General features: G+C 43.3%; 1 protein-coding gene across 4 annotated transcripts in view; it reads right to left on the minus strand.

Annotated features, from left to right (window-relative positions):
• The window catches only part of LOC121956111 (RNA binding protein fox-1 homolog 3-like), a 546,203-nt gene that overhangs the window by 289,320 nt on the left and 241,829 nt on the right, over positions 1–15,054 (minus strand). For 3 of the 4 annotated variants that reach the window (XM_042504227.1, XM_042504222.1, XM_042504225.1), the window contains one exon: positions 11,428–11,490. The gene's annotated coding sequence lies outside the window, so the exon portion shown is untranslated. Of the gene's footprint in view, positions 1–1,494; positions 1,561–11,427; positions 11,491–15,054 lie in introns of all 4 variants that reach the window. The other variant, XM_042504223.1, reaches the window with a different exon arrangement.

The following is a 15,054-nucleotide window of genomic DNA, read 5'->3' on the forward strand; positions in this document are numbered from 1 at the left end:
ACATTTAACCTTTAAGATACAATTGTAGCAATTTAAGCTATGCTGCACTAGAAGTATCTGAAATAACAAACTCTGACACAGGAAACATTCCTTCCTGAAAAACAACACCACAGATTCATCCTATTTTCCCCAAATTCGACGCCGGCGTAGTGAAGTGAAACAAGAAAACGTCTCTGCTCACTTAAGGTGACAACAAAAGCACAGTCCATTAGAAAACAGCACGCTGAGACATACTGCTGCATTAGTAAATGTAATCGTGTTGAGCGGCACATGTATTTTTCATTTCTCCTGCCGTTGCTTCATAAGGCCACAGTCACGCAGCTGCAATCATATCACAAGACAAAATGAATTTGAAGAGCTCGCTGTGTGTATCTGCCTTCCACGCTGCCTTAACTTCTGCTCTGCCTCCTCACTGCCAGGAGAATTAAAGCACAGTGTGCAGTAATGGCACAAGTGAAAACAGTCTCCATTAAATGTGATAATAAGCCGCGTGATAAAAACCATGTTCGGAAAAAATTGCAATACATGTGTCGTTCAACAAGACGTATTAGTTCAGGTAGCAATTTGTCTCTACAAGCTGTTTTTAATGGATTTTCGGAGCCGAGGACTTCCGGAAGGGAATGCATTAGAACAGAGAGGATGAGCTTTGAACTGGGACATTAGTGGGTTTAGATGTTTCCTGGGCAATAATGGCAAAAGAAAAACAAAATGCATCATCTGATAAACAACAGGAAGTGAGTTCTGCATTCGGAAAAAGTTTGCCCTCCCTGCCAGCACGCACAATTTTTGCAGTCCTCGGCTGTAATATGTGCTTGTCAGCCTGTTAAAATAGCTAATAAAAACACAAATAGTCCTTGTTCATAGAGATTCAGAGGGGGTGGATGTATCCGTTAGCAACAGAGGCAGACAAGAGGGGTTAAAAGGACAAGTCATGAGGCCTACACGCCGTGAGCCCCTCCATCTGGAACCGAGCGCCGCAGCTTAAACTTTTCCGTCGACCAAAATCTGTCACACAGCCATTTCGCTGTCATTTTTTTCTTAAATTGCCCGATACGCAGGCAGCAATGACAGTCATCTCGGAATGTCATCTGAGCGAACAATTAACAGAGCAGCAAAAATGTGAGGTCAGATATAATTAACATATGTGCTGCTCAGCTATAATTGCTCAAGTCTAAAGCAAGTAATTAAATCATTCAAAGTGAGCCACACAGACAATGAGTGAGTTTTTCACATCTGCGAGGGGAAGGGGGGCATGGAAGAGCTGGTACGCCCTGCTCCTCTCCATCGCACCACCCCTGGGACCGCATATCCACTGCACACACATACACAAAATGGAGAACCTATAGACGCTCTGCTCACAAGCGTCTGGCAGAAATAGCTAACGCATAGGGGGATGCTACGTGCACTCGAAGGAGAAATGGCGTCCGCTCCCATGAGCCAGGAGAGATCCTTCATCTCTGCCTTTATTCTCAGGAATCACAGAAGTTCACTCACATGCTTAAGGTGCTCCTAATTGACGGCGTAGAGATCCGCTCATTATGATACATGCATCGGGCCGGCCTGTCAGACAGAAGAAGGTGGAAGGGAGCGGCATTAAGCGAGTGGCAGGAGCATTATCAGTCTATATTTCACAGGTGTCAGCGGGGACTTGTCCCCGTTTCGTCCTCTGGGTGTCATTTATTAAATGAAGGAATGAAAGGGATGTTTAAGGTAGAAATACAGGCCTGCTTGGACAAGGGATTATACATTGTTATGGGAAGAAGAATTGCATTTGAACCTCGGATACAAAATCCAGTCTCCAGGGTATTTCATTAATTCATTTTCCCGGCAGCTATTCATGGTCACATATACACAGCATTAGGTGGAAGTTCCTGATTAAACCTGGACGGAGTTCTGTGCAAATTACTGGGCTGAGGGATCCTCCACACCAGCATTTAAAATGGTGAGTGACATAAATTGCTACAAATCTGAAAAAGTGTTTACTTTGCTTGCATACAAGTTTTAAAATATGACATGAAGCCGTGCAATTAACCAAATGCAAAGCAACTGACACTTCTGACCTTTGAGTCAGAGAGTCCAAAATAGAGGTAGGAATCTACCATTTTAGTTAATTTCAAGTCCACCTAATTAAACCACAAACGATGTTGTTTGTAACAGATTTTTAAGATTTGTATTTCAAACATGCAAATAAAATAAAAAATAAAAACAGATGAAAACAACAACAGAAAACCTAGGAGATGTATTAGACATATTAAAAACATAAGTATTTCATGTGCGAAAAGGAGTAGAAGGAAGTAAATACTCCCAAAAACTCAGTAACTTAGTATTTAACATGGATACTGCTCTCCAGAGCAAAACATAGAGTTGTTTTCTCTTTGTGCTTCTTTAATGTTACATGTATTGATTTTTAGCATTGTAAGAACATATAGTCATACATACACTGACATTTGTAAGCACCAAAAAAGGTTTAAAAAAATGATGCACGCATTGGATGATAAATGTTCGGTGCTGGCCGGAGGAGTGTTTAAGACAGAAAGATAGAGTCTGCACATTAGTTAATGCTCCCATTAATGTTTTTTAATCACCACTGAGGTAAGGTAATTAAAAAGCATTCATTGGAGCATTATTTAGTGTTTGTAAACACCCCCCCCTTCCCTCGCCCTCCACATCAAATATTCAGGAAAAAAAGAAAATGAGAAAAATTATAACAATAATAGTACATTAATAAGAGGGACAGTATTCCAGATAGGTGGTCAGACATTACTTTTAATGTACCTTTTAAAGAAAGACCTTGTTTTCTCCTCAGGTGTAATACAGGCTCCATTTTAAGGGGGGATGTGTATAGCATGTACTTGTACTTTTACTTTCAATACTTCAGTACATTTCATATCCTAAAATTACTTTTGATATACTAAGTATAGTAAAGATCAGTTACTTTAAGGCTTTGACTCAAGTAATATGGTAATAGGTGCCTTTAATTTATACCAAAGTCATTTTCTGGTAAGATGTCTGTACTTTATTTACTTGCTGTTTATAATGGTTTTCTTGATGACCCTGATGAATAATAACACTACAAGTGTTGCTGGAGCTTCAACTTCTGCTGATTTATTTCCCTTCTCTATGCACCTTGATAAAAACTAAAGTTGTGCCAGAAACTCCACCCTGCTTCTAGTGCATGAAAGTGTTTCATATTTCCCTGAATGTATTTGATTTCCCTCAGACCACATAGGTTAATTTCTCCAAAGCAAGCTATTTTCCATAACCACATTTCAGGTGTAGGGCCATCCATATTCTTCCACATGAACGTAATCACTCTCGTAGCCCGGAGCAGGCATATATTAATCAAGGGCACTGCCTTGCGGCCTGCGGCAAAGTGATCAGGATAGATGCCTAACATACAGTACAGAGCTTTCCCTCCAGTGGGATCTCTACAGCAGCTATAAGTGAGATCAGGCTGACTATGTTATATACATGTTTTCTGATCTGACATTGCGATAGTTAGGATTCTGATAGTTTTGTGCAAAAACTTCTTATCAGGGTCTGAGAAAGATTGTAGTTTGGGTTAAAAAAAAAGTTATAGGTGTGTGTATTGTTAATAGAAACCAAGGTTAACTGTTGGTGGAATAAACCATTTTTTAAACTGTGTAGATTCCAGAGGGGGGTGTAGGAGGCACGTCTCCCTCAGTATTTAGAACATTTGCATTTCCATATCCAATAAAAAAATCAAAGTATCAGGGGATGTTTGTCTTGATAAAATTAAAGACATTTCCATCATAAATTGATTAGGGCTGCCCCTTGAAAGTGGAAATTCAAATCATCAGTCAGAGACCCCTCGATCGACTGAGATTGCTTCAAAATGAGCAGTCGTTTTTTTTTTTTTTGCTGCAGTTTCATGCTGCTCTTTGATACAGGGAGCTACAGACATGCAGGCAACATCACAGAGGAGAAAACTAGAGAGATCTTCTGCTTAGTAGTGGTGAATTTATAGCTCACAACAACTTAATTCAACACAGTCTTTAGCTTTTGTTTGATATGTAGTGTCACCAAAAAATGTTGCATATTTAGGACCCATGATTGGGGCCATTTGCTAGTTTACTAACTGTACTAACTGACACGAACGCTGTGTTGTCACACCGAATGTCCAAAGGAGCACATTTATATTTTTTATTTTATGGAAAACAAAACGAATATTTGTATTGAATGGCTACATCGCATTTGCCTCACCCAATTCTGAGTCGGGCACAGCCCTAAAATAATGCAGAAAGACAAAAACTGATGCAGAAAAAAAAATATCCAGAATGCAGAAAAGTAAGCATTTGATGCACAAAAATTCGCGGATATATGTCCCCATCAATGTTGAAATGAAACGCCCTTTACCCATCCAACCAGCCTAACCTCTGCTGAATTTGTAGATTCATAGCAATTGTCATGCCACTTCCCCCTCTGACAAGAATCATTCTTACCACTGCTAGGGTGCTTTTTCCCTTTAACCCAAATAAATCTTTATTAGGCACGAGGTGGCACTGGTATGAGATTTTCATAGTAAGATAACTGTCTCACAAAATATTGTGGTTTCACAGTATCATGGTAATACAGACTTATTATTATTACCACTCAGAATTACCTTCTCAGATAACCCTAATGAAAACATTAGGGTTAGATTTGGTTGAACAAACATTACATTATCATAAATGAAATTTAAAAATATTGCTATATAAGTAAGTATAGTATATAAGTATGTGTTAAAAGTCTTTGACCAAGCACTATACAATACGCATTCCCATTCATAAATTCAGGCAACATGGAGTCTCCAGTCCACCTAACTTGTATATCTTTGCACCATGAGGGGAGACTGGAGCACCCAGGGGAAACCCACACAGGCATGAAGAGAGTGTACAGCCTCCACACAGGGAGGGCCACTGAGTCCTTCCTGAGGATTTGTTTCTGTCAAATGAAGAAAGGCACTGGCAACTTTTGACATTATGTTCTCAGCGGACCACGGACGAGGTCAGAAGCAGTATATCATCTTTTTTCTTTCTTTGCCTTTTCAATGGAAAAACGCTGCCACAGAGTGCCTTGTTACAGTATGTCTTCTTTTCATAATAAACGAATATGCTTTCAACCTTTCTGACCCAGGGACTGAGGCCTTCCCGAGCAAATTCAAAACACTTTGCGTGCGCTCTGTTCTTGACATTTAAAACCATATGAAAATGAAAATGGATCCCAATTAGAGCTGCGGGAAGCATAAGGCCCTCTTGGTTCTCTTAGTAACTAGCTGGTTTAAACACTTCGCCCCTACGAAATGCCTTAAAAATTGACCTTCTCATTCGGCGGGCAGCGATAAAAGCAGCCTTGAGTGGCCTCGGATCAAGCTATTTTGATCGTCGTCTGTGAGGATGAAAATGTGAAAGTAAAAATAAGGCGAAGTATAAGGGAACATAATCACACAGCGTATAACTGCAGAGGTAGCGCCTTGCACTTAAATGTTCAGCATACTCTCGGTAAAGAAACATGACATTAACCACCAGGTATTAATGTAAATCACAGGAGTGGAAGACGCTAATAGCCACTTTAGGACAGGTGATCATTATTGAGGCGATCGTCGGAGGATTGACAGTGTGTGCTGAATAAAGCCTAAAAATATATGAAATAATGTGAGTACATCCTACAGAGCTCCTGACATAAACACAGCAGTGCTGTAACTAATGTGAAGGGAGGCTGGAAGAAAAAAGAATGCTATATTTAAACTTGAGGGTGCCGAGGCCGGATGTCGGTTGGATCACCTGTTGAAGAGCATTCATTTCAACAGGGGGACAAAGGTCAGCATCCTTGCTGGAGCTTTGATTGGCAGGCGGGGGAGCTTGATGCCCAGAGCAGCGGCCCAGCGGAGCAGCCAACGGTGGCGTGTGGCTTGGCTGGGCCACATTTCTGACTCAATGCTGACTAACTGAGTGTGTCTGCTGACAGTGTGTCTGACTGATAGGATCACCCCGGGAGGCTCTTCCAGGGCCTTTACAAAGTGTCTCTGATAGGCCAGGCCCGTAGCACTGCCGCGAGGGCCCGCCGACAAATTAAATTTAAGCCCTGCTAATGCATAGCGTAATCATAGAGTGAGGTGGTGATAAATTTTTCAGCGGGGTTACCATGGGCGCAGCAGAGGAAGAGCTCGGTGCAGAATCTGAGATGGCAAAGAGAGAGTTGAAGCGGCAGCAGCAGCAGCAGAGAGAGAAATAGCCGAGTGTGACCTCAGCTCGGCGCTGACAAAATCCTGCACTAAGAAGCCAAGGACTCGTATGAAAGAACAACAATAACACGGCATTATGAGATGTAACATTTTGCGACGACCTGCGTTTCCAGGGGGAAATTTGAAAGAAAAGCAATTTCACATTAAACTATCTGACACAATGCAGGTCTGTGGAGTAGAGGAGGGGGGAGGCGGGTGAAGAAGAGGGGAGGCAGATAGTGAGGCGTGTGTGTGTGTGTGTGTGTGTGTGTGTGTGTGAATGGTTGGAGGGGCGGCAGCGGTGGCGGCGGCGGTGGAGGTGGGGGTGTTCAGGAGCTTCCCTAACAGCCATTGGCCGACTGGAGTGAGACACACACATCCCCTCCGCAGAGTTAAAAGGGATGGAGTGGATGAAATTTCAAAGCCTCCCCTGCAGACACACACTCTGCTTTGCACACATCAGCACTGAGATGTTCAAATATTCGACTCCGTCGTTCCAGCCCTGGTTTCATCTCCTGTACGCTAGTATCAGACATGGTTCTGCTGTGATTAATGAGAAAACCAAACCCAAAGAAAATGGCTCGACATGCATGTGTGTGTGCACACAAGTCTTCCCGCACGTCCAAAATGTCCCTTTTTTCCCCCTTCCATGATGCTAAAAATGCTTCCTAATTAAAAGCGATGTGTCTGAGTCGTATACTTCCCATGATTACTTGCTGCAGGCGGTACAAGAAAGTGAAAGTCACAGTAAGATAAGAAAGGAAGTGGAGGACATTCACCTATTAAACTCCATTCACTTATTATGACCAACAATGCCGCTCTGATTAACTGGCACATTCACATCGTTACAAGACGAGAAGCGTCAAACAAAGAGTAACTCCGCTGCCCTCCGCGCAGACAATAAGGAGCCCTCGGAGGTGCTGCTTGTTCAGCTCACACTCCTCCGCTTTTTATTTCCCTGACTTGACAGCCTTGATTTGACCACTCGCCTCCTTTTCTTTACGAGCATCCCTCACACTGAACATCTGTACGGCCAGCATTGTTGCAGTCTCCGCCGTAAAACAAACAGAATTACATCCCAGCAAATCAAGTGATTATGCCGAGATCTCCTTTTTCTTGTTGTTGTTGTTTTTGTTTCTTTGTTTGCTTTTTTTTATGATGGCAACATCTTTGTTGCTAAGCAGTCGTTGCTGTGGTGATTTTGCACTGCACTTCCCAGAGATCACAAGTCAGTCAAAGAGTGTGGCCGGGGCTGTGACGTCTTCCTCCCTGAATTTGATGAGAGGGAACTTTGACTTCTGTGTTTTTATGTTATCTGAATGCTTCACATTCGGTTATTCTTTGGGGTTTTTTACACTTGAAGCATGAAACGCATCACTTCATGTGCATCAAACAGTATTTGTAAAAGCTATGCAATACTCAGCCACATGAACGCACAATAAAAGAGAGAAAATCCACCAGATTATGGTCTTTTATTGTGTAACTCACTGTAAAATCTGACAAGTGAATTTTACTTTAAAAAATCAAGGAAAGTAATTGTAACTTTAGTCTTAATTTGAGTTGTTAATTTTACTAAAAAAAATCATATAAATCAATGTTTATTTATACGTATATTGCATTTTGTTAAGTTGTTGCAACTTTAAAATTACAAGTTAAATTAAATCAATATTTTTAATTTTAGAAACTTCTGTAAACCAAGTTTACTGTATATCTGTATTCTGTTTATTATGCTACATATCTGTATCTGCTGGTTGCAAAATAATCAGTCATATTTGTATTTTCTTAAATATGTTAACAATACAGAACTTGCAGATCTCCTACTTCCATCACAGGCAAAATCCTCTCTGTCAAGATCAAGTTAAGTCAGACTCACTAGATTTACTAAAGTTGCTAACAACACAAGGTGATTTCACTTGTCATTTTTAAGTTGGAATAACTTAATAAAAATAAGTAAATTTCAAGTAAATTAAATTAGATATAAAGTAAATAAATTGGGATTTATAGTTATATTTACTTTCCTAACCGGTTTCCAAGATAATTTTGAGTAAGATCAACCTGTCTACCTCATGAGATTGATATGAGGAAATGGCTTGACTTGCTGATCTTGAAGCCTACTTTTTCATTCCTTCCTGTCCGGAGATCAGGTTCACCAATTGACTGGTCTACCATCATCCCCCCCCCCCCCCCCCCTCCTCTACTGGTATATGTACTCAGACGCACCTCCAGAATCACTGTCACCCTCACTGAGTAATTACAGCGATTAATGCATGGTTGGAGCTCGCCTCTGGCTCTAGACACTCTATCAGGACGCGTGCAGTAATGGATGAAACTCCATTCTTAATAGAGAATCCATATTGTCTAAACCTAAAAAAAATAAAACAAACAAGACTGACTTTACCCACAATCCTCTTGGGCGAGATCATTTACCAGCATGGAAACGAGAGAGAAAGCGGTCAGATTCTTTTGCCCTTGTCGTTGCGCTTGCCGCTGACCTCTAAAAATGGACAACAAAGATCATATCACGACACCAATCCGAGCACCAACAGCCTTTGCACAAATTGATTTAGCCACCCAGAACTCACTCCCATCTCAATGAGGTGGCAGGATGCTCACAGCATATATCACTGTCACACAAGCACCCTCTAGTGAAATGTGATTTTTATCTTTATGAGCTTTTTTCACCCCCCCCCCCCCCGTTTTTCGCTACAGCATGTAGCAGGGCTTGTGATAAGTGATGAGAAATAAAGGGGTTGGCGCATTACGCTAATACAGGTGCTCTCCACACATATGGGTGCTATCACACGGGGAGAATGACATTGTTGTGGTCCTGCGCGTTTCAAAGCGGCTGGCGAGGCAGTAGGGGGCCCCGTGGTATATGGCTCATAGATCACTAATGTGTGGGTGAGAGTTGTCACCAGCCAGCGCCTGGCTGCGAAGCACAACATAGTTTATGGCACACAACCACTAGACGTAAGCATGAATCGTGGCCCAGGCAACAATGAGGAAAAAGCGCACTAAAAATAGATGATAAGCTTTTTTCTTTCTTTTTTTTGCGTGCTCGCCCCAGAAACAATGGCTTCTTTTGATTTTGTTCAAACTGTGGTGGTAAAAGGATAAAGGAAGTATAATTTCTGACTGGAAGTGTATTGAAAGATCTGGATAAATACAGCTGAGAGGGCCCACGCTAACCTGGAACGCACCCTCAGCGAAGGCTGAAAGACACGATAAATGTTGCACTTTTAAGTGTGTGAAATGCACTAAGATAGCCTGGGCTTTCTCCCTTTCCAACTGACAACCTCTGTTACACAGTTAATTACAGCCAAGTGCAACACAGTGCTGTGTCAATTATCATGTGCTTTCTCCCAATGGATATTTTTACTGCCTTGGTTTCACTGCTAAAGTTTCTACCTTCTTTTATTGCTATTCTGCCCAGGTCTCCAGGCTGAATTACATTCGGCAGACAGAGCTGTAAAAACAGAAGGGATTTAAGGATTCAGATTGGTGGAGGGTAACCTAATCTTCCGTAATTGGGGGAATGGTTCTCATTTATATCAGCCTACTTTAGAAAGCAAGCTCATCGGCAGACTGCTATCATCCCAGGCATTTTACTCTGACGATTCATTTTCATAAAGGGCCCGGGAAAGGGAGGTCGGCCGCGGCGGCTACGAACACACATATTAAACCTAATCATCATTAATCAAAGCACTGCTCTTACTTCGCGGGTCGTGGAAATCAACATACACAACGTAAACGCTGCACAGAGATCCCTCATGTGTTTTTTTTTGCCTGAGCCCCCGTGCTGCTGGAGTGCTGTGAAATAACACATTCTGGGCTGCGTCGTCTCAAAATGGAACTAAAATGGTAATCCTCTGCCAGGCGAAGCGTTCTCGCCTCGCCAGATGCTTAGTTCTGAAATTTGCCTAATTGCCACGCTCAGATCAATCCCTTTTACTCTGCCAAATGAATCTGCCAAAGTATGTTGCGAGCGTTTTTGTTGGCCCAATATGCTTTTCTCTTACAAAGATTCGTGTTTTTCGTGACTCCGTCCCTGGGCGGAAGGCCTGGGAGAGGTCGCGGTGACATATCGGCACAGCCGGTTGCGTGTCTATCCCCGCTGACCTGCGTGCCCATTAGCCATGGCGTTGCAGTGAGGGGCACAGGGGCCTTATCCATCTCAGCCCACACACACACAAACACACACACACTGAGTACACCCACTCTTCATATGGCTCAGACACATGCCGTGGGCGGACTAAATGTGGCCCTTTGATCAAAGGGCAGCGTGTGGGAATGGACACTGGCTTATTGACCTCCACACACACTCACACACACACACACACACACACACTAAATATATATTCATACACTGTACTCATTACTGTGAATGCATAAGAAGGCGACTCTTACAGTTCTAGCGTAACAGTTAGCATGTTTCCTGCCAGCAAAAACACACAAATGACAATTATTAACACAAATGTTGAATGGAAAAAGCTCATTTTTGCAGAGCTGCTGTTGTGACGCTGTTGCATATTATGAATGGCAGTTCACTCCACAAGAATTCATCTCCCATCTGCACACACCTCACATCGTCACGGGATGTGACTAGATGACATCAAAAAGTCCAAAATAATAAAATAAGAGTAAAAAAAGGACAGAAGACACAGGAGAGGTTCTGAGTGTAAATATAGAAAGTGACGGATGAATCAGAAGTTTAGTCAACAGAGAAAACCTTGGTTCCAGCTGCCCGGCTGTCTGATGAGACACTCTATGCTTGTCAACAACATCCCCTATCATTCTCGCACAACTATCTACTCACAAAACCAAGACCCGCCCCCTTCATCCCTTCGGCAATTCCACCATCCTCCAAGAGGAACACCTCCGAAAGCAGAATGGGCAGCTCGCGGCGGCAGGAGCAGCAGCAGCAGCAGCAGCAGCAGCAGCAGCAGCAGCGGCAGCAGCAATCTCCTTCCCCCCTTGTCTCTGTTTCCCCTCCCGTTCCCTTTTCCTCTCCTCTCACTATTTCCGTACAGCCTCTCTCATTCCTTTTTGTCTCCACTTCTTTTTCTCCCTTCCCGCGCTACCGCTGCATTTGGCGCGGCAGATGAAAACATAAAAGAGGCAAAGAATTGGAGGGAAAAAAAGAGAGAGACAAACCGACGTTGGGGAAAAGGCTGGAGAAGCCAAATTAGCATGAGAATACTCACAGTGTTGTTGTTGAAGGAGCGCGGGGATGGGAGCGCGGCACCGGTCCCTCCGTCAGATACAACCTGCACACACAAGATTGAAGAGGAAAAAAAAAGAAAACTAGGCTGTGAGAGCGGCAAAGAGGGGAGAGGAGGAGGAGGAGGAGGAGGAGAGAAGAGCAGGACAAGGAGGAGGAGGAGAAGAAGAAGAAGAAGGAGGAGGGAGCAGAGCATCCAAATGCACGCACCAACAGGAGCCCAAATAAAGAAATAAAGGATTCCTCGAGGAATGTGAGTGTGTTTGGGCAGTGTTTGTGTGTGTTATGAGTCGGTGGTGGGGGGTTGTATTTGGGAAATATAAAACACACACACACACACACACACACACACACACACACACACACACACACACATGCAGGGTTGCACTTGGGTGCGCAATCACATCTGACAGGTCTGATCTGCGGTCCACCTACCTCCTTATCGCTACCTCACTCATCCACAGCTCTCGCTCTCTCTCTCTCTCTCTCTCTCTCACACACACACACACAAAACTATCTCTCTCACACACACACACACACACTCTCTCACTCTCTCAAGCTCTGTCTTTCTCTCTCTGCTGCTCACACTGATGCCAGAGATTCAGCCGCTACAGGGAAGCTATCGCCCTCATCGCTGTATGTTACCAAAAGAGAGGGAGGGCACCGCTGGATCTCCCACACGCCCACGCCACCCGCCCGCTCCCCACCCTCTCCCCTCTTCCACCTCGAATGTACAGAGAAAGAGAATGCTTCAATTGAATGAAAGCAATCCCAGTGGCATTGAGGCAATTATAGAGGCTGCTGGCACTGTTTTCTGCTTTTTTTTTTTTTTTTTTTTTTTGCGTCCTCCCTCCTCTTCCCGTTCCCTCTGTCCTCTCTCAGGCTGACGGAGGGTCTGTTTTCTCTCTCTTTCAGTTTCTCCGCACTCTAGACATATGCCACTATTAATGTAGCTTCTGTCACTTCAGCTGGTCACATCACTCCCGCTTCCACCTTCCTCGGCCTCCTTCCCGCTACACCTTTCCCCAGAAAACATCCACAAAACTCCACCTTGCACATTCTGACAGCACCATTCAGCTCCAGCAGCTCCTGAGAGGTAAAATATATTAATCCTCCCGGCCTTATCAGGTCTTGCAAGGCTAGTGCGGCACAGCACGGCACGGCACAAATGATTCAGGAGAAACTTTAATAACTGTCTTTCAGGTGTGGGGTTTTTTTGGTTTTTTTTGATGCATGCTGCTCCTGTTTTTTCTTCTTTCCCTCTTTTGAAAATCTAGCAGTACATATATCACCAAAAAAAAAAAGGGGGAGCTGTAAGTCAAACACCTCAGCCTCTAATCAGGTAGCCCTCCCTCCTTCCCCTCCACCCCCGCACATTGCATCCCTCCAGCCACTACTGCACTTTATCTCCCCTCAATTAACATCTTCTGAGCGAGCCTCTATTATCTTAACCACACAGAGCAAGAGAGGTCCTCCGAGGAGACGCCGTGGAGGACGGCTGAGCTGTGGACAGAGGGGCTCCCAGCCCTGCTGCCGCCGCCGCCGCTTCAATTCGCAGGCCTAATTAAAGCCCGAGTCAGACATGACAAACTGCAAGCAGAGGTGCTACAGAAACAAACACCGACAGAAGCGTCGCCTCCTGCGCGGGTGCGCGTAGCCCGGAGGATTCTCTTTGTGAGGATTATCTGCCAGAAAACAGGCACGTTCACGTCAACGTCATGACAACATCATCTAAATCTCTTTTGACTGTTTGCTCGGTTTGATCATGTTTATTTTCAACCTTGTGTATAGGCATCAACACAGTGTCATACTATAAACTATAAACATAGTGGCAGAGACACAATGCCACCTCGCTAAAGCTCAAGGATTTCTATAAAACAGTGGTTTCCAACTGGTCCAGCTATGGGGTCCAGATTTCTCTATTCAAGGTCCACACATAAGATAAATTACCACATCTTCAATTCAATTTCACTAAATGTAGACAAAATGGGCTTTGCACACAATGAAACAACACATATTAGAAGAATTAAGTTCAATCACTTAAAACTTGGAAGAAAAAAAGTGTTGATTTCAAAAAAGTGCAATATTATTGTTTCAAGACCAGTGACAAAAGTGCTGCAAAGGCACGACATGTTAATAAGCCAAATAACACCAAGAACAAAGTGATACAATGTTGTTGTAGGTACTGAGGGAAAAAATGTCACTCTATGGCAAAAAATCGCACTTCAATATAAAAGCTCTGAATGATACTTCTTTCTAATTGTTTACTTCAAAGTTTACTTTAAAGTTTACTTTAAATTTTTGTTACTCAATTTAGTGAAGTCATTGCAACTTAAAAATGGCATGTGGAATTACTTTGTGCTTTGTAAGTGTTTGCTTTCTAAGTGTGTGCTTTTTAAGTTGCAATGCCAGTAAACCAGTTTAGTTTGACTTAACTTGATCATCTCAAAGACAATTTTGCTGATCATCATTAATGATGAAGTTCAGAGATCTGCAAGCTCTGTTTTATTGACATGTTTAAGAAAATACAAATATGATTAGCTAGTTTTCACCCAGCAGAATACAGTCATTTTTAAGTTGCAACAACTTCACAAAATTAAGTAAATATAATCACATTTTAAGTAAATTTAACAATTACATACAAAGTAAACATAAATTAAGACTAATATTTATAGTTATTTAGATTTTTCAAGGCAATCGGTTTCCTATATTTTTTAAAGTAAAATCAACTCAACAGATTTGACATTGTATATAAGTGATACAGTTGGTTGACATCATCTTATAGATGGCTAATTTCCATTTTGTAGAATGCCCCCTGTGCCCTGTTTCATCTGTTTGGTTGCCCTCACCAACTCCAATTTCACCCTATGAAGCCATCAAACCACCCATTAAGCCATCAGGCTGCCCTCTTTGTCCTTGCTCCCGTCTGACAACAACAGCGAGAGCCGGTGTACCCCCCCCCCCCCGCACTCTCACCGCCGAGGTAGCCTGGCGATTTGGCCGGGCTCCGTCGCCGACTTTGGCTCAAGCCAGACTATTAAGGGTATTCTATTACTGTTGGGTTAACCTGTCACGCTTGGCTGTGGCTCTCTTTATTGTCTGGCCGCTCTGAAAGGGCAGGGGATAAAACTCCATCAGCGGGACAAACGACCACACATGCCGCCATTCATCAGACGCCCGGGGTTTCCCCCCGTGGACTACCACGAGACACCTAACGCTGCAGGGGTAGCCTTCGCCGCTCCTTGAAAACGTGAGCTCCCTGGGGCCAATCTACACAGCCAAGGATGGACAGAGTGGCGTCTTTTGGTCAAATCAGGTTTCTCTCTTTAATCATGACTCGGGGAATAGCAGTTCTATCAGGGCTGAAGGAGCGAATGTATTGACTAAGATCAGGTAGTGCAGCAGGCGATTGTGGGGAAGTGATTAAGAAAGCAGACTAGTGATCAGTGGATGACAGGGGTCAATCCCCTGTTGGGCAATTGGGTAGTGGCCTTGGGCGAGGTACTTAGCCCCAACACACCAGCTAGACACTCAATGGTGAGAGTGGATAAAATGTCAAATTCAACTTCACCCTTCGCAAAGGTTCAAAGCAAGGAGATGACAGCGAACG

This window comes from Plectropomus leopardus, chromosome 17 (genome assembly GCF_008729295.1).
Source record: "Plectropomus leopardus isolate mb chromosome 17, YSFRI_Pleo_2.0, whole genome shotgun sequence".
Classification (NCBI taxonomy): domain Eukaryota; kingdom Metazoa; phylum Chordata; class Actinopteri; order Perciformes; family Serranidae; genus Plectropomus; species Plectropomus leopardus.